Genomic DNA, 18198 nt, shown 5'->3' on the forward strand with positions numbered 1-18198 from the left:
GAAAGTACCACTAGTCTATATGGTGTCTTCAAGCTCTCCTTCTCCCAGTCCACTTTTCCTTCTCCTTTTAAGTTGGCTCAAGTTCACTCTATCCCGAATAATGGTGATCCCTCTCACCTTTCTATTCCTCTCTCCATTGCGCTCATATCTAGGCTTTTCTAAAGATATCGGAGCTGTTGTTAGATTCTGAAGTTCATGACTGCTGGTATGGTTTCCATCATGGCCATTCTATTATAATAGCAAAATACTGCGGATGCTGGAAATCTGAAATAACAACAGAAAATGCTGGAAATACTCAGCAAGCCAGGCAGCATCCGTGGAGAGAGAAACAGAGTTAACGTTTCAGGTCTGGGACCCTTCATCAGAACTGGAAAAAGCTGGAGATGTAACAGAGATTAAGCAGGTGCAGAGACTGGGGGGGGGTGGCGGTTAGGAGGGGAGGAAGGAATTGAAGGAACATCCTGTACTTTTGTAAGAGGCAGGAAAGATAAAATGTTGCAACTGGGAGTGGCAAAAATCATACAGCATGAGAAATGGGGGCAGGGATTATTATCTGAAATTGTTGAATTCGATGTAAAGTGCCCAATCGAAAGATGAGGTGCTGTTCCTCGAGCTTACATTGAGCTTCATTGGAACAATGTAATAGGCCGAGGACAGAGAGATCAGAGTGGGAGTGAAGCGGTGAATTAAAGTGACAGGCGACCGGAAGCTCAGGGTCACCCTTACGGACTGAACGGAGGCGTTCCGCAAAGCGGTCGCCCAATTTGCGTTTGGTCTCCCCAATGTAGAGGAGACCGCATCATGAGCAGCGAATACAGTATATTAAATTGCAGGAAGTACAAGTAAATTGCTGTTTCACCTGGAAGGGGTGTTTGGGGCCCTGGACAGTGGGAAGGGAGGAGGTAAAAGGGCATGTGTTGCATCTCCTGTGCTTGCACGGGAAGGTGCCAGGTGAAGGAGAAGGGCTGTTGGGGGTGATTGAGGAGTGGGCCAGGGTGTCGCGGAGGGAGCGGTCCCTTCGGAATGCTGAAAGGGGAGGTGAGGGGAAGATGTGTTTGGTGGTGGGATCACGTTGGAGGTGGCGGAAATGGCGGAGGATGATCCGTTGAATGTGGAGGCTGGTGGGGTGAAAGGTGAGGACAAGGGGAACCCTATCGTGGTTCTGGGAGGGAGGGGAAGGGGTGAGAGCAGAAGTGCGGGAAATAGAACGGACACGGTCAAGGGCCGTGTCAACCACAGTAGAGGGGAATCCTCGGTTGAGGAAAAAGGAAGACATGTCAGAAGCACTGGTATGGAAGGTGGTATCGTCAGAACAGACGCGGCGGAGATGGAGAAACTGGGAGAATGGAATAGAGTCCTTACAGGAAGCGGGATGGGAGGAAGTGTAGTCCAGGTAGCTGTGTCGGTGGGCTTGTAGTGGATGTTTGTCAAAAGCCGATCGCCAGAAATGGAGACGGAGAAGTCAAGGAAGGGAAGGGAAGAGTCGGAGATGGACCATGTGCAGGTGAGGGAAGGGTGGAAATTGGAAGTAAAGTGAATGAACTTATCTAGTTCAGGGCAAGAGCAGGAAATGGCACCAATACAGTCATCGATGTACTGGAAAAAGAGGTGAGGGAGGGGACCTGAGTAGGACTGGAACAAAGAGTGTTCCACATATCCCATGAGCAGGCAGGCATAGCTAGGACCCATGCCATTCTATTGGTCATCTTCTGACTATGTTATTCTGAACTTTGCACTTGAGCACTATGCTGATTCAAGGCCATCTCCAACGGCAACTAAATTAATTACCATCATATGGTCTTCCACCGCCTATGTTCATGCTGATCTAGTCTTCTCTCAAGTGGCTGTACCTGTGCAGTAGTTGATGACTCTGTTTCCAACAACTCAGGGTTCTGTTGCCTGTCCATGTCAGTGGTCTCCTCCATACATCACCAACCCTGTCCACACCTTCACTGATGGTCCACTCTTCAACTTCCTTCAGATCACATCCCCTCAGTGCTCAGGATCTTCAATCCTCTTACAATCCTCTCACAGTCTAATGGCTGAGTCACTTCATCTTCATCAAGGTTGAGCAGGCTGGGCCTATACTCATTGGAATTTAGAAGAATGAGAGGTGATCTTATTGAAACATATAAGATACTGAGGGGGCTCGACAAGGTAGAAGGAGAGAGGATGTTTCCCCTCGTGGGGAAATCTAGAACGCGGGGGCATAGCTTCAGAATAAAGGGTCACCCTTTTAGAACTGAGATGAGGAGGGATTTCTTCTTTCAGAGGGTCGTAAATCTGTGGAATTCTCTGGCCCAGAGAGCCATGGAGGCTGGTTCATTAAATACATTTAAGGTGGAGATAGACAGATTTTTACAAGATAAGGGAGTGAAGGGTTATGGGGAGCGGGCAGGGAAGTTGGATATATTTCTTGAGGCTAAAGGGATCAAGGGATATGGGGACAAAGCAGGGACAGGGTACTGAATTTGGATGATCAGCCATGATCGCATTAAATGGCGGAACAGGCTCAAGGGGCCGAATGGCCTACTCCTGCTCCTATCTTCTATGTTTCCATGTTTCTATGTAAGTGGATATGAGCCCAAGATCAGCCATGATCTTATTGAATGGTGGAGCAGGCTGGAGGGGCCAAGTGGCCTATTCCTGCTCCTATTTCTTATGTTCCTATCTCTACCAGGCCCTTCAAAAGAGCACTGAAAATCCTGGCTTCACTATTTCTTTGAAGACGCAATGGTCTCTCCCACGAGGCATGAAGAAAATAGAATTTCTCTTAAAAAGTTGTATCAAACTCCCCGTGAGCAAGTAACACTCATTGTGATTGCCATCCCTGGTGCACTATTTTATACTTAGGGAAGGAACAGCTGCAATTTAAGCTCTGATTCTAACTCGGGACGGGAACTGGGGAATCAAAGCAGGCAGCGAACCATCCCCCACCCCCACCCCCGGACCTCATGTGCATACCCCGACCACTGAGACCCACCCGAAGCCAGCGGGAATTACATCAACACTGTTGGGAGGGAGTCGAAACTCGTGGGGAGAAAGTGGAGTTGAGGTCGAGAATCAGCCATGATCTTATAGAATGGCGGAGCAGGCTCGAGGGGCCATATGACCTACCGCTGTTCCTAATTATTATGTTCTTATGTCAGGGCGCCGCGGGGAACTGCAGAAACGGTCCCCGGTGAGGATTTGGGGGCGGGGGGAGGGTGGAATTGAAAAGTCCGCGACTGAGTGGGAGCCCAGTTGAGGGGAGACCCTGCTCCTCCAGACTCACAAGGAACCTTTAAAAAGTTAGAAAAAAACTCACTTACCTGGGCCTCCTTGATGCCGCCGGCTTTTGCTGAGCTGGCCTTAGACGGACTCACGGTTAAAATGGTGTGCACAGCCCGATGACATCATCGCAACACGACATTGCCACTGAAATTAGGCTCCTGGGGCGGGTGTCTGTCCCGTGCCTGAATTCAGGCAGGTTAAAATGGTGGGGAACGCGGTGTGAAACCCATCCCCCACCTGAACCTCCCTGTTGCTGCTGGGCGGGGGAGGGGCTGGTTAAAAGTCCCCCATATCTCAGTCATCACAGCTGCATGTATATATATTTATAGCTGTATATATAATACCAGCCTGCTTTGATAACATTTTTCTTTTTATCATTAGTTTTGTCAATCCCCTTCATAATTATGAAAACTTAACTAGTTCAACTCACTATCTCGGCCAAGAATTTCCACTCTGTTTCTGGTGCAATTTCAACATATGAACTGGAGCAAATAACTTTTTTTGGCAATAGAATGGGCTGAAGTCATTTCACTGGTTTTCTGCCCCAAGATCGCCCCCCCGCCCAAATTCCCTCATGCTTTTTGGCCCTTCCTGCTATCCACCCGAGTCACTTCATTTACATATATGATAATTGTGGTGTATGTAACCGTTCGACCTTTAAGAGAACTATTTTAAGAGATGCACTACTTTATCTTGGCTGCTGTATACTGTAATACCGGTGGTGACCACACCGGTATATAAGTGCTGTGTAATGATTTATTGGGCAGTTCAGCCTGACCTTCGACTAGTAAAGACCTGTTGAATTTATTCTTGTGGTCTGTGTGCAGTGATTCTTATTAACAATAACTAGAACACACAGACTTAACAGTGGCGACGATGACGATCTTACCCTGCGGCAGAGATATATCCAAGGCAGTTTAACGGGCGTCGAGAAGAGGCATCCGCCCTCATCATCCTGCTGAGAAAAGACTCGGGTCTGAAGAGCAAGGAAGAATCCTGACACGAAGCCTTCCATCAGCAACAGGCAGTGATCATCCCTTCTACCACGGTGGTGGGTAAGCCGATCAGCGACGAGCAGCAAGTCGGCCACGTTGGCTGTGAAGTAGGGGAGGGAAAAACAGAGGATATAAGGGCGGAGAACTCGACCATGGCCGGGGAAAAGAGCCGGACAGAAGTCGGGGCCAGAGGCGCTGAGACTGGGGCAGTGTAAGGCACGGGAGCCGCGGTGAATGCAAACGCAGCTGGTGTAAAAGACCGGGCTGCAAGCGGGCTGGGAGACGCAACAGCGTCGAGAGAGAGCTCGACCGCGACAAAAGGCCGGGCAGCTACCGAGGCCGCGAGGCGCGGGAGAAAAAAAAAAAAAAAAAAAAACTGCGGAGAACTCAGCCGCAGCCGGGGGAAAGGACCGGACTGCAAGAGGGGCTGGGAGGCACGATTTGAGAACCGCTGGGGAGGGCGAACGCAGCAATACGGCAATCGCCATTACAGCCAGCGGGGGAGAAAGGCAAACGCGGGAAGCCGCCATTTTCGTAGGCGGGGAAGAAGACAAGCGCAGGAAACCGCCATTTTGAAAAAAATAAATAAATAAAAGAAAAATTTCTTTTTGTTTCTCAAGAAGATTGCGAGGATGCCTAAGCGTGGTAACATCAACGATTTCGATGCCGATGTTGAAGATTGGGCCATGTATGTAGAACGCATAGAGATTTATTGTAAGGCAAATAAAATATCAGATGAAGATAAAGCACTAACCTTACTAAACTCAATGGGTGCGAAGACATACGGGCTATTGAAGCATCTTCTATCACCAGCTAAACCGGCGGATCAGACTTTCGCTAATATTGTTGCTGTCCTGAGAAATCATTTGAACCCCACACCGCTGATGTTAGCGGAACGATTTAAATTTTATGCGAGAACGCAACTGAAAGAGGAAAGCAACGCGGAGTATTTAATTGAACTGCGTAAGCTAGCGAAATACTGTCAGTTTGGGGAAAGACTGACAGAGGCACTGAGAGACAAATTCGTGTGTGGATTGTCGAAAGAAGGAACACAAAAGCGGCTGCTTGAAGAGAATGATCTTACACTTGATAAGGCTGTCACTATTGCAGCATCGCACGAAGCCGCAGCGAGAGGCACTGCGGAAATGCAGCTGAAGGCAGCGGTACTCAGCGTAGATCAAATGGCTTTGGGTACAGCAAAATGTTATCGTTGTGGAAAGACAACACACGATCAGAACCAATGCTGGTTTAAAAATCAGGAATGTAGAAAATGTGGCAAGCTTGGTCACATAGCTAAAGTATGCCAGTCAGGAAAGAAGACCAGCAACAAAAAGTCACCGCAGGAAAAGTGCAGAAAGGTACATAAGGTGGCTGAGAAGAGTTCGGATGAACAGAATTCGGATTCAGACTCCAACAGCAAGGAACTGGGTAGTCTGAGAATTCACAATGTGAGTAAGGAAGCTGACCTACAAACTATCTGGGTCACACTTCAGATAGCAGGAGTCCAAGTGAAGATGGAATTGGACACCGGATCGGCGTTGACGGTCATGAATAAGCAAGATTACAAAAGGTTATTCACACATATTCCCCTACGGGATACGGAGATAGTATTGCAGACATACACGGGGCAAAGAGTATACCCCATCGGAAAGATAAAAGTCAAGGTGGTACACAAGGGCAAAGAACACCAAGGAATGGACTTATATGTACTGCCTGAGGGAGGTCCACCACTTCTGGGATGGGAGTGGATCAGGAAAATAAATATGGACTGGCACTCCCTAAAAGCAATAAAGATCAGATCCCACTGCAACACAAGGTGGACAATTTCCTACTGGCATATCGAAACGCCACCCATGCAACAACAAACCAAAGTCCTGCCATGATGTTCTATAACAGGAGGTTGCGGTCCAGGTTGGACTTGTTAAAACCAAATGTGCGGAGGGAAGTCGAAAACAAACAGTTCCAGCATATCAATAACAAGCCCACTCGGAGTTTTGAAATAGGACAACCGGTGTTAGCCAGGGACTATAAAAATGAGAAATGGCAATCTGGAACAATTCGGGCCAGACAAGGACCCCTGATGTACACGGTAGATGTTGGTGAAAATGTAATGCGACGTCATGCTGACCAACTGGTGGGATCGAGAACAAGGGTCGAGCCCATGGTTACGACAGAGACAACCGTGGAGGAAGTTAGTGAACCTGAAGCATCTACCTCAGAAGTGAATATACCTGATGATGATGTCCTATCCATAGGGAATCAACTCGATGAGTCACCCCAGCAACGAGAACCAGAGACCCCTGAAAGGCGTTATCCGTCTCGGATCAGGAGGCCTCCTCAGAGACTGAATCTGTGAACTGTTTTTACATGAAGTTGTGTATATATGTTATTATGTTATGTTAAATGGGGAATATATACTGTTAAGCTAAAAAGGGAGGATTGTGGTGTATGTAACCGTTCCACCTTTAAGAGAACTATTTTAAGAGATGCACTACTTTATCTTGGCTGCTGTATACTGTAATACCGGTGGTGACCACACCGGTATATAAGTGCTGTGTAATGATTTATTGGGCAGTTCAGCCTGACCTTCGACTAGTAAAGACCTGTTGAATTTATTCTTGTGGTCTGTGCAGTGATTCTTATTAACAATAACTAGAACACACAGACTTAACAATAATGAGGGCCAGTGGATTTTACACCCGGGATAAGTTCTGAGGTGAAGCTGTTGCCCGAGTCCACTGAGGCAGCTGGGCGTGAGGAGTTTGTGAGCCTGAAGAGAGCGGAGAATTCCAGGAGTGATTTGCGTGGCTGGGAATGAGTTTTTTGCAGCAATTTGTTTTGGGCATTCTGCCTACACAACCTTGGACTTACTGCCGACAGGGTGAGACCACTGGGAGGTTTTCACCAACATCCCCCCACCCCCACAGGCACTCTTGGCCTCAACGTCTCCTCTGATCTCAAATGGAGCTCCCACATCTCCTCCATCGTTGAAGCTGCCTCCAAGAAGCTCAGCTTGCTCTTTCATGATAAACATCTCCTTACCCTTCAACAACTCTCCCAAATTCATCCTAGACTTGAATACTGGCTCATACCTGAGGAGCCTCATCCAGCAACTCTCTCATACTCTTGCATAAGATGGAAGAAAAGCTTGTCATCTGATAACGGAACCTCCTCTCGCCTCTCTCTGTGTTTCTCTCTAGTATTATGGGTCAGTGCTGCACTGAACTTGAATCGCTTGTTCCTCCTAGACTCCATATATGTAGTCCTACTCACTCTTCCACCTCCCTACAGTCTTGTGTTGAAGTCCAGATATCACATAATTCTCAGGACCTCAAAACTGTGGAACTCCTCGCCTCCCTCAGCCCTCTCTTCCCCCCACAATCTGGTTGGTTGGTGCCACCTCATCCCTATTCCTAACTGACCTAATCTCTCTCACTCCTTTTTACCTTAATGATGTCTTCCATTATGGCCCTTGGCCCTGAACCAAAGTTTCTGGAGAAGAAAAAAATCCATAAAGTCTTTAGTGACTGGTTAGCAGTTCAATGTTATGTGATATCAATCCTGCAGCACTCTGTTCATTCTTGCACGGGCTAGTAATGGCCTGGCAATAGAGGAAGCTTGATAGGACAGGCACAGCAACTCAGTGCACCCAAGTGAAGACGTCACACCCATCTATCTGTGCAATAGCGTGCCTTGGGAGTGTAACAATAGCACATTGTGACTTGCACCAGATATTTGTGTTTTTCACAAGTGCCCTCCAACCTTTCTGAAGACGGACTGAGTATGCACCGGGTAAGATGAGGCCAGATACACATATCTAAATGGCTTTATTTTTCCACACAGCAAGTGAACATTCAGAGTACGAGTTGCAGTCAAAACCCACTTATTCCACTCCACTCCACTCCACTCCACTCCATTCCACTCCACTTCACTTCCCATATGTAAAGAAAATAATAAACTCGTTGTGGCGACACGCCACCACTGGACATAATCCGCTCACGGCGGCACAGACAGTCTAAGCAGAAGCCCCCAGCCGGGGGCCCTTTCCTCCAGCAACTTGTTTCCCGCAGGGACAGGCTGCCGGGAGCACTTCCTGTCTGGGAAGTATTTAAGTGGATGCGCGGGCTTTTCTAGTTCCTGTTTGCCATGTGGTCAGAATAAAGAAGCTGTGTTTTCAATAGCTCTGTCTCGACTCCCACGTTTGCCGCAGTATCTCAACACTGGTGACCCCGACGCTCAGGACGAATCCTAAGCTAGCATGGCGGATACAAACGTAGTCACGGTTAAATTACCTGACTTTTGGGAGAACCTCGCCGAAGCCTGGTTCGTTCAAGCTGAGTCCAGATTCCGGCTGAAAGGCATTACAGTCGACGCCACGAAGTACGACTACCTCGTCGCCTCGCTCACCTACGCTACAGTCCCCAAGGTTTGGGCAGCGCTGCAGAATCCACCAACGGAGGGCAAGTACGAGCATCTGAAGGCTGCGCTACTTAAAAAATTTCAAACGTCCTCTTACCAGCGCCACTGCCAACTCCTGGACCTCCCCGGCCTTGGTGACGCTTCACCATCAGACCTGCTTTCCCACATGCTGTCCCTCTCAGACGACAAAAATCCCAGCGCCCTTTTTCGCACGCTTTTCATTCGGCAGCTCCCCGCCAGCATCCGCCCGCTCCTTGTGGAGTCTGACTCCACGGACCTGAATGAGATAGCCGAAAAGGCCGACCGGCTGCTCTCTGCACAGGCCACTCGCGACGTCGCGCCCGACCTCACGGCAACGACCACGCGGTCTTCCCGGGCCGCTAGGCCCGACCGCCCTACCACTCCGGGTCACTGCTACTACCACACCCGTTTTGGCGCTAGGGCTCAACGCTGCACGCCACCGTGTTCCTTCAAACCCCCCCCCGCACCGGCCCCCGCGATGGCCGCGGGGCAGAAGGAGCCCCTACTGTACATCACTGACGACAGAACCAACCGCCGATTTCTGTGCGACACAGGGGCCCAGCACAGCATCACCCCCGCCTCCGCCCTCGAGATCCAACGTGGCACACGGGGTATCACACTGGCTGCAGCCAACGGCTCTGAAATCCGCACATATGGCACCCGCATGGTCACGCTCGACCTCGCGGGCCGCCGCTACCGCTGGGAGTTCCTGACAGCCAAGGTCCTCTGCCCACTCATCGGCGCCGACTTCCTACGCGCCCACGGCCTCCTTGTCGACATTCCGAGGCACCGCCTCGTCGACATCAACACTATGGCCCCCATCCCCGGCGCCTTTACCCCGGCCTGTTCGGCCGGCCCGACGACCTACTGCCTCGCCAGAGCCACGGACGACTACTCGGCACTCCTAGCTGAGTTTCCCGCCCTCACTAACCCGACCTTTTCGGCCAAAGCCACCAAGCACGGTGTGGAACACTATATCCCCACCACCGGCCCCCCAGTTTCTGCCCACGCCCGCAGACTCAACCCGGCCAAGCTGGAAATCGCGCGGGCCGAGTTTACCAACATGGAACAACTCGGCATCATCCGCCGCTCCAGCAGCCCTTGGGCCTCGCCCCTCCACATCGCCCCCAAGCCCGGCGGAGGCTGGCGCCCTTGCGGGGACTACCGCCACCTCAACGACGCCACCACCCCCGATCGGTACCCGGTGCCACACATCCAGGACTTCTCGGCCCGACTGGCCGGACGAACCGTCTTTTCCAAAGTCGACCTGGTGCGCGGTTACCACCAAGTCCCCGTACACCCCGCGGACATCCCCAAAACAGCCGTCATCACCCCATTCGGCCTGTTTGAGTTCCTGAGGATGCCCTTCGGCCTCAAGAATGCAGCACAGGCTTTCCAGCGCCTTATGGACTCAGTCCTCCGGGACCTGAACTTCCTATTTGTCTATCTAGACGACATTCTCGTGGCCAGCTCCTCCAAACTGGAACACCTCGAACACCTTCGCATCCTGTTCGGGCGCCTAGCCCAACACGGGCTCATCCTCAGCCCGGCGAAGTGCCAATTCGGCCTAACCGAGATCGATTTTCTCGGTCACCACATCACCCCTGCCGGGGCCGTCCCCCTGCCCAACAAGGTGCAGGCCGTCCAGCAATTCCCCCACCCCACAACCATCAAGGGCCTCCAGGAGTTCCTCGGGATGGTGAACTTCTACAACAGGTTCATCCCCAGAGCCGCAGCCCTTATGAAGCCCCTATACGACTCCCTCCAAGGGAAATCCGGCAAGATGGACGTAGCCTGGACCACTGACACGGCAGCCGCCTTCGACGCCACCAAAAACGCGCTCGCCGACGCCACTCTGCTCGCGCACCCGAGGGCCGATGCCCGGGTCGCGCTCACCACCGATGCCTCCGACCACGCGGTCGGGGCCGTGTTCGAGCAGTGGGTCAATGGCGCGTGGCAGCCACTTGCCTTCTACAGCCGCCAACTGCGCCCCCCGGAGGTCAAATACTCCACTTTCGACCGCGAGCTTCTCGCACTCCACCTGTCGGTCCGCCATTTCAGGTTCCTCCTGGAAGGCCGCCCCTTCACCGCGTATGTGGACCACAAGCCACTCACATACGCGATGGCCAAGCACACCGAACCCTGGTCCGCTAGGCAGCAACGCCAGCTCGCGGCCGTCTCCGAGTTTACTACGGACATTCAGCACGTCTCCGGTAGAGACAACGTGGTCGCCGACTGCCTTTCCCGTCCCGCCGTCTCTGCGAATCACCTCGCGGTCGACTACGCACAACTAGCAGCGGCCCAGCTCACGGACCCAGACCTCCTCTCGGCGGCTACCAGCCTGCCAGGGCTACGCCTAGCCAAGGTCGCGCACGGGCCCGAAGCCACGGCAGTCACGTGCGACGTCTCACTCGGCCAACCCAGGCCGGTCGTCCCTGAGACCTGGCGCCGCCGCGTCTTCGACGCGCTCCACGGGCTCTCTCACCCGGGTTCCCGCGCATCCGTCAAACTCCTCTCCAAGCGCTTCGTCTGGCGCGGCCTTAGCAGAGATGTTCGGACTTGGGCCACCTCCTGCCTCGCCTGCCAACGGGCTAAGGTACAGCTGCACACCAAAGCACCCCTGGGAGACTTCGAGGTACCCAGCCGCCGCTTCGACCACGTACACGTCGACATCGTCGGTCCCCTGCCGCCATCGCAAGGCCAAACTTATCTCCTCACGATGGTCGACCGCTACACACGCTGGCCTGAGGCAGTGCCGCTGACCTCCACCACCACAGCCGACATCGCCAGGGCGTTCGTTAACACCTGGGTTGCGAGGTTCGGCGTACCGGCCGACATAACCTCCGACAGAGGCGCCCAGTTCACCTCCGAACTCTGGACGGCCACAGCACGCAACCTCGGGGTGACGCTCCACCGCACCACGGCGTACCACCCGCAGGCCAACGGACTTTGTGAACGCTTCCACAGGCCACTCAAGGCCTCACTCCGCGCCGGCCTGCAGGACAGTACCTGGACTGACCGCCTACCGTGGGTGCTACTCGGCCTATGCACCGCGGTCAAGGAAGACCTCCAGTCCTCGGCAGCGGAGTTAGTCTACGGACAACCGCTGCGCGTCCCAGGCGAATTCCTTCCGGAGCCTACCAAGCCTTGGTCGGCCGAACAGCAGCGGCTCGACTCTTTCTCTTCCGCTCAGCAGTTCGCCCCACTTCCGGTCAACCGACACGGCGAACTCGCACCTCACGTCCCGCCAAATTTACAGCAGGCGCGCTTCGTCTTCGTGCGACACGACGCGCACCGCGGGCCCCTGCGACCCCCGTACGACGGTCCGTACGAGGTACTACAAACCGGGGACAAGGTATTCAAGCTGCGACTCGGCGACAGGGTTGAGACAGTCTCCATCGACCGGCTCAAACCAGCACACACAGAACCAGGGGAACAGGTCCCCGTGGCCCAGCCTCCAGCCAGAGGCCGTCCCCCCGGCAAGCCAGCACAGCCGGCGGCGAACCGCCCGACCCAACCAACCAGACCGGCGACCACTCAGAGCCACTGCGGCAGAACCATTAGACCACCGTCACGACTCGTCCATTCCTCCTAAGCGGATTCTGGGGGGAGCTCTGTGGCGACACGCCACCACTGGACATAATCCGCTCACGGCGGCACAGACAGTCTAAGCAGAAGCCCCCAGCCGGGGGCCCTTTCCTCCAGCAACTTGTTTCCCGCAGGGACAGGCTGCCGGGAGCACTTCCTGTCTGGGAAGTATTTAAGTGGATGCGCGGGCTTTTCTAGTTCCTGTTTGCCATGTGGTCAGAATAAAGAAGCTGTGTTTTCAATAGCTCTGTCTCGACTCCCACGTTTGCCGCGGTATCTCAACATCGTCATGCTATTCCAGATTGGAATTTTCAGACTCCTTTTCCTTTCTGTGCAAATACTGGTTATAAGAAACTGAACCCCTGCATTGATGGCCCTCACAGCAGGCCAGATCCTCCTTTCCCTGCAATCTCCCGTCTTTTCTTCCATCAGCCTGACTCCAGTGTCTGCTTTAGGTCAAACTGACTAACCCCCCCCATCCCCCTCCGCTTCCCGTCCAAGAGCAGAATCTACCAGCCTAACGTGGTAATGACTCTTTCTGACGAAAGGTCACAGACCTGAAACGTTAACTATGTTCCTCTCTCTGTTACTCTCTCTGTTCCTCTCTCTCTCTGTTCCTCTCTCTGTTCCTCTCTCTCTCTGTTTCTCTCTCTCTCTGTTTCTCTCTCTCTTTCTCTCTCTGTTCCTCTCTCTCTCTCTCTCTGTTTCTCTCTCTTTCTCTGTTCCTCTCTCTGTTCCTCTCTCTGTTCCTCTCTCCACAGATGCAGCCTGGCCTGCTGAGTTTTTCCAGTATTTTCTGTTTATATTTCAGATTTCCAGCATCCGCAGTATTTTGCCTTTTGTGGTAATGATTCTTGCCGAATTTGAATTAATAAAGTTGTTGCAGCAGCCTTAAGCACAAATGGTCACTAGAATGTTAAACTATCTTTCGTTGTTTGGAGTGCACTAGTTCAGACACTTTGCGGAACACCTCCGTTCAGTCCGTAAGGGTGACCCCGAGCTTCTGGTCGCCTGTCACTTTAATTCTCCGCTCCACTCCCACTCTGACCTCGGCCTATTACACTGGTCCAATGAAGCTCAGCGTAAGCTCGAGGAACAGCACCTCATCTATCGATTAGGCACTTTACAGCCTTCTGGATTCAACATCGAGTTCAACTATTTCAGACCATAACCACTGTCCTACCTTTTTTTTCATTTTTTTTCTCTCTCTCACATGGCAGCTGTCGATCATTCTGCCGGTGCGATTTACATTTCATCTAGAGCCATCTTTTGTTGCTTAACTTGTCCCATTACCATCTCCTTTTGCCTTGCACCATCATCCCTTTTGTCTCTTAATCTCTCCTGCCTTCCAGCCTATCACAGACCTTCCCTTTTGTTCTTTCCTCCCCTCCCCCCTCTCCCTTCCCCTCCCCCCTCTCCCTGCCCCAACACTTGCTTAAATACCTGATCCATCTCCAACTTTTTCCAGTTCTGAGGAAGGGTCATCGACCTGAAACGTTAACTCTGTTTCTCTCTCCACAGATGCTGCCTGACCTGCTGAGTATTTCCAGCATTTTCTGTTTTTAGTTCAGACACCTTGTCTGAATTTAAATCTGCATCTGCCAACCCTGCTCTCCTGTGCTTCCAACCCCTTGAGAGATACGTTTAGCTCAATTATAGCTTTTTCATAGTGCTGAGGGCATGGCCACAGTAAATAATAATTCTAATAATTCAAAAAAAACAAGCCTGAAGTCTTTGTGTCTTAATGCGAGGAGCATTCGTAATAAGGTGGATGAATTGACTGCGCAAATAGAGCTAAACGAATATGATTTAGTTGGGATTACGGAAATGTGGCTCAAGGATGGCCAAGGCTGGGAACTCAACATCCAGGGGTATTTGATATTCAGGAAAGATAGGCAAAAAGGAAAGGGAGGTGGGGTAGCATTGCTGGTTAAAGAAGGGATTAACACAATTGTAAGGAAAGATATTAGCTCTGATGATGTGGAATCTGTATGGGTAGAATTGAGAAATACCAAGGGGCAGAAAACGTTAGTGGGAGTGGTATATAGACTTCCAAACAGTAAGGCGGAGGTTGGGGATGGCATTAAAAGGGAAATTAAAGAAGCGTGCAATAAGGGCACAGCGCTCATCATGGGTGACTTTAATCTACATATAGATTGGGCTAACCAAATTAGTAACAATACTGTGGAGGAGGAATTCCTGGAGTGTTTATGGGATGGTTTCCTGGACCAATATGTCGAGGAACCAACCAGAGATCAGGCGATCTTAGACTGGGTATTATGTAACGAGAAAGGATTAATTAGCAATCTTGTTGTACGAGGCCCCTTGGGTCAGAACGATCATAAGATGATCGAATTCTTCATTAAGATGGAGAATGAAGTAGTTGACTCAGAGACTAGTGTCCTAAATTTAAATAAAGGAAACTACGATGGTCTGAGGCACGAGTTGGGTAGGATTGATTGGGGAATGTCACTCAAAGGGTTGACGGTGGATAGGCAATGGCAAACATTCAAAGACCGCATGGATGAACTACAGAATTTGTTCATCCCAGTTTGGCATAAAAATAAAACAAAAAAGGTGACTCAACTGTGGCTAACAAGGGAAATTAGGGATAGCATAAGATCCAAGGAGAGGACATATAAATTGGCCAGAAAAAGCAATAATCCTGAGGATTGGGAGCAATTTAGGATTCAACAAAGGAGGACAAAGGGATTAATTAAGAAGGGGAAAATAGAATATGAGAGTAAGCTTGCAGGGAACATAAAAACTGACTGTAAAAGCTTTTATAGATATGTGAAGAGAAAAAGATTGGTGAAGTCAAACATAGGTCCTTTGCAGTCAGAATCAGGGGAATTTATAATGGGGAACAAAGAAATGGCAGACCAACTAAATACATATTTTGGTTCTGTCGTCACAAAGGAGGACACAAATAACCTCCCAGAGATGCCGGGGAACATAGGGTCTGAGGAAAGGGTGGAACTGAAAGAAATCGGTATTTGTAGGGAAATGGTGTTAGGGAAATTGATGGGACTGAAGGCCGATAAATCCCCAGGGCCTGATAATCTACATCCTAGGGTACTTAAGGAAGTGGCTCTAGAAATAGTAGATGCATTGCTGATCACCTTCCAACATTCGATGGAATCTGGAACAGTACCCATGGATTGGAGGGTAGCTAATTTTACCCCACTATTCAAAAAAGGTGGTAGAGAGAAAACGGGGAATTACAGACCGGTAAGCCTGACATCGGTAGTGGGGAAAATGCTAGAGTCCATTATAAAAGATGGAATAGCAGAGCACTTGGAAAACAGTGACTGGATCGGACAAAGTCAACATGGATTCACAAAAGGTAAATCGTGCTTGACTAATCTACTGGAATTTTTTGAGGATGTAACTGGTAAAATAGATAAGGGAGAACCAGTGGATGTGGTGTATCTGGACTTTCAGAAGGCCTTCGATAAGGTCCCACATAAGAGATTAGCATGTAAAGTTAAGGCACATGGGATTGGGGGCAAGGTATTGACTTGGATAGAGAACTGGTTGGCAGACAGAAAGCAAAGAGTTGGAATAAACGGGTCTTTTTCTGAATGGCTGGCAGTGACTAGTGGGGTACCGCAGGGATCGGTCCTTGGACCCCAGCTATTCACAATATATATAAATGATCTGGACAAGGGAACTAGATGTAATATCTCCAAATTTGCAGATGACACAAAGCTGGGTGGCCGTGTGTGCTGTGAGGAGGATGTCGAGAAACTCCAGGATGATTTGGACATGTTGGGTGATTGGGCAGAAATATGGCAGAGGCAATATAATGTGGATAAATGTGAGGTTATCCACTTTGGTGGCAAAAACAGGAAGGTGTAGGAATCTCTGCACTCCCAGCAAAGAATCTATAACTTACTGGAAGTTAACAAACTGAATTTATTGTCTAAGAACTTTACAAAACAAGAAACTACAGGAGAAGCTCAAAACAGGTCTTTTCTCTTTCAATCCACATGAGGACTGGCTGGTCCCGCCCTCTACCTCTGACATCATAACGTCATCACGTTTCCTGCCAAAGGGGAGTCACGTGACCCACGTGATGACGCCATCGCGTCAGATCGCGATGTTGTCGATCTAGCTCTGTTTAACCAGAGCCAACTTGAAAGGTAATAACATTGGTTACAGACAATTAATGCTAGAGGTAATAACATTGGTTACAGACAATTATGTAAGTCACTTAGTGGTTTTGCCACAAAGGCAGATTATTATCTAAATGGCAATAGATTGGGAGAAGGGGAAGTGCAACGAGACCTGGGTGTCCTTGTGCACCAGTCACTGAAGGTAAGCATGCAGGTGCAGCAGGCGATTAAGATGGCAAATGGTATGTTGGCCTTCGTAGCAAGAGGGTTTGAGTACAGGAACAAGCATGTCTTGCTGCAGTTGTACAGGGCCTTGGTGAGACCACATCTTGAGCATTGTGTGCAGTTTTGGTCGCCTTATCTGAGGAAGGATGTTCTTGCCATGGAAGGAGTTCAGCGAAGATTCACCAGGCTGATACCTGGGATGGCAGGAATGACGTATGAGGAGAGATTGGGTCGATTGGACTTGTCCTCGCTGGAGTTTAGAAGAATGAGAGGTGATCTCATTGAAACTTATAAAATTCTGACAGGACTGGACAGACTAGATGCAGGAAGGATGTTCCCGATGATCGGGGAGTCCAGAGCCAGGGGACACAGTCTAAGGATAAAGGGTAGGCCATTTAGGACAGAAATGAGGAGGAATTTCTTCACCCAGAGAGTGGTGAACCTGTGGAACTCTCTACCACAGAAGGCGGTGGAGGCCAGTTCATTAAGTCACACCCCCATCCACATCAATGGGGCTCTGGTGGAAAGGGTGGACAGCTTTAAGTTTCTCGGAGTCCACATCACGGAAGACCTCTCCTGGTCCCTCAATACCTCCTCTCTGGTGAAGAAGGCCCAGCAGCGCCTATATTTCCTAAGGAGGCTGAAGGGATGTAACCTGTCACCCCTGATCCTCTCTAACTTTTACCGCTGCACAATAGAGAGCATCCTGACAAACTGTATCACAGTATGGTATGGCAGCTGTAGCTACTATGACCGGAAAGCCCTGCAGCGGGTAGTCAAAACTGCCCAACGCATTACCGGCACCCGTCTACCGACCATAGAGCACATATACCAGAAACGCTGTTTACGGAGGTCACGGTCCATCATCAAAGACCCTACCCACCCCAGCCACAGTCTGTTCGCCCTCCTGCCATCTGGGAGACGCTACAGATGCATTCACACCCGTACGACCAGATTTAGGAACAGCTTCTTTCCCAGGGCTGTCATCCTACTGAACTCCACAAATAAACTCTAAAGCCTGCACATCTGCCAATGCACTTTATTATGGTTATGCTTATGTTAATGTATTACAAGCCAAATGTATGTTGAATGTTTAAATGTCTTAATCTAAATGTACACTCTCGGGAGCCGCAAGCCTACATTTCGTTGTACTGCACTTGTACACTAACAATGACAATAAAAGTTGATTTGATTTGATTTGATTATATTCAAGAAGGAGTTGGATATATTTCTTAAGGCTAAAGGGATCAAGGGGTATGGGGAGAAAGCAGGGACCGGGTACTGAATTTGGATGATCAGCCATGATCGCATTGAATGGCGGAGCAGGCTCGAGGGGCTGAATGGCCTACTCCTGCTCCTATCTTCTATGTTTCTATGTTTCTATGTTTCTATGCTGCACTGTCGGAGGTGCCGTCTTTCGGATGAGATGTTAAACCAACGTCTGCTCTCTCAGGTGAACGTAAAAGATCCCATGACACTATTCCGAAGAAGAGCAGGGGGAGTTATCCCCGGTGTCCTGGCCAATATTTATCCCTCAACCAACATAACAAAAACAGATT

General features: G+C 50.3%; 1 protein-coding gene across 1 annotated transcript in view; it reads right to left on the reverse strand.

Moving 5' to 3' along the window:
* LOC147102609 (unconventional myosin-XV-like) overlaps positions 1–18198 on the reverse strand; it is a 388701-nt gene that overhangs the window by 354635 nt on the left and 15868 nt on the right. The window lies entirely within an intron of this gene.

This window comes from Somniosus microcephalus, chromosome 21 (genome assembly GCF_052327205.1).
Source record: "Somniosus microcephalus isolate GS21.2 chromosome 21, FLI_Smic_1.0, whole genome shotgun sequence".
Classification (NCBI taxonomy): Eukaryota; Metazoa; Chordata; class Chondrichthyes; order Squaliformes; family Somniosidae; genus Somniosus; species Somniosus microcephalus.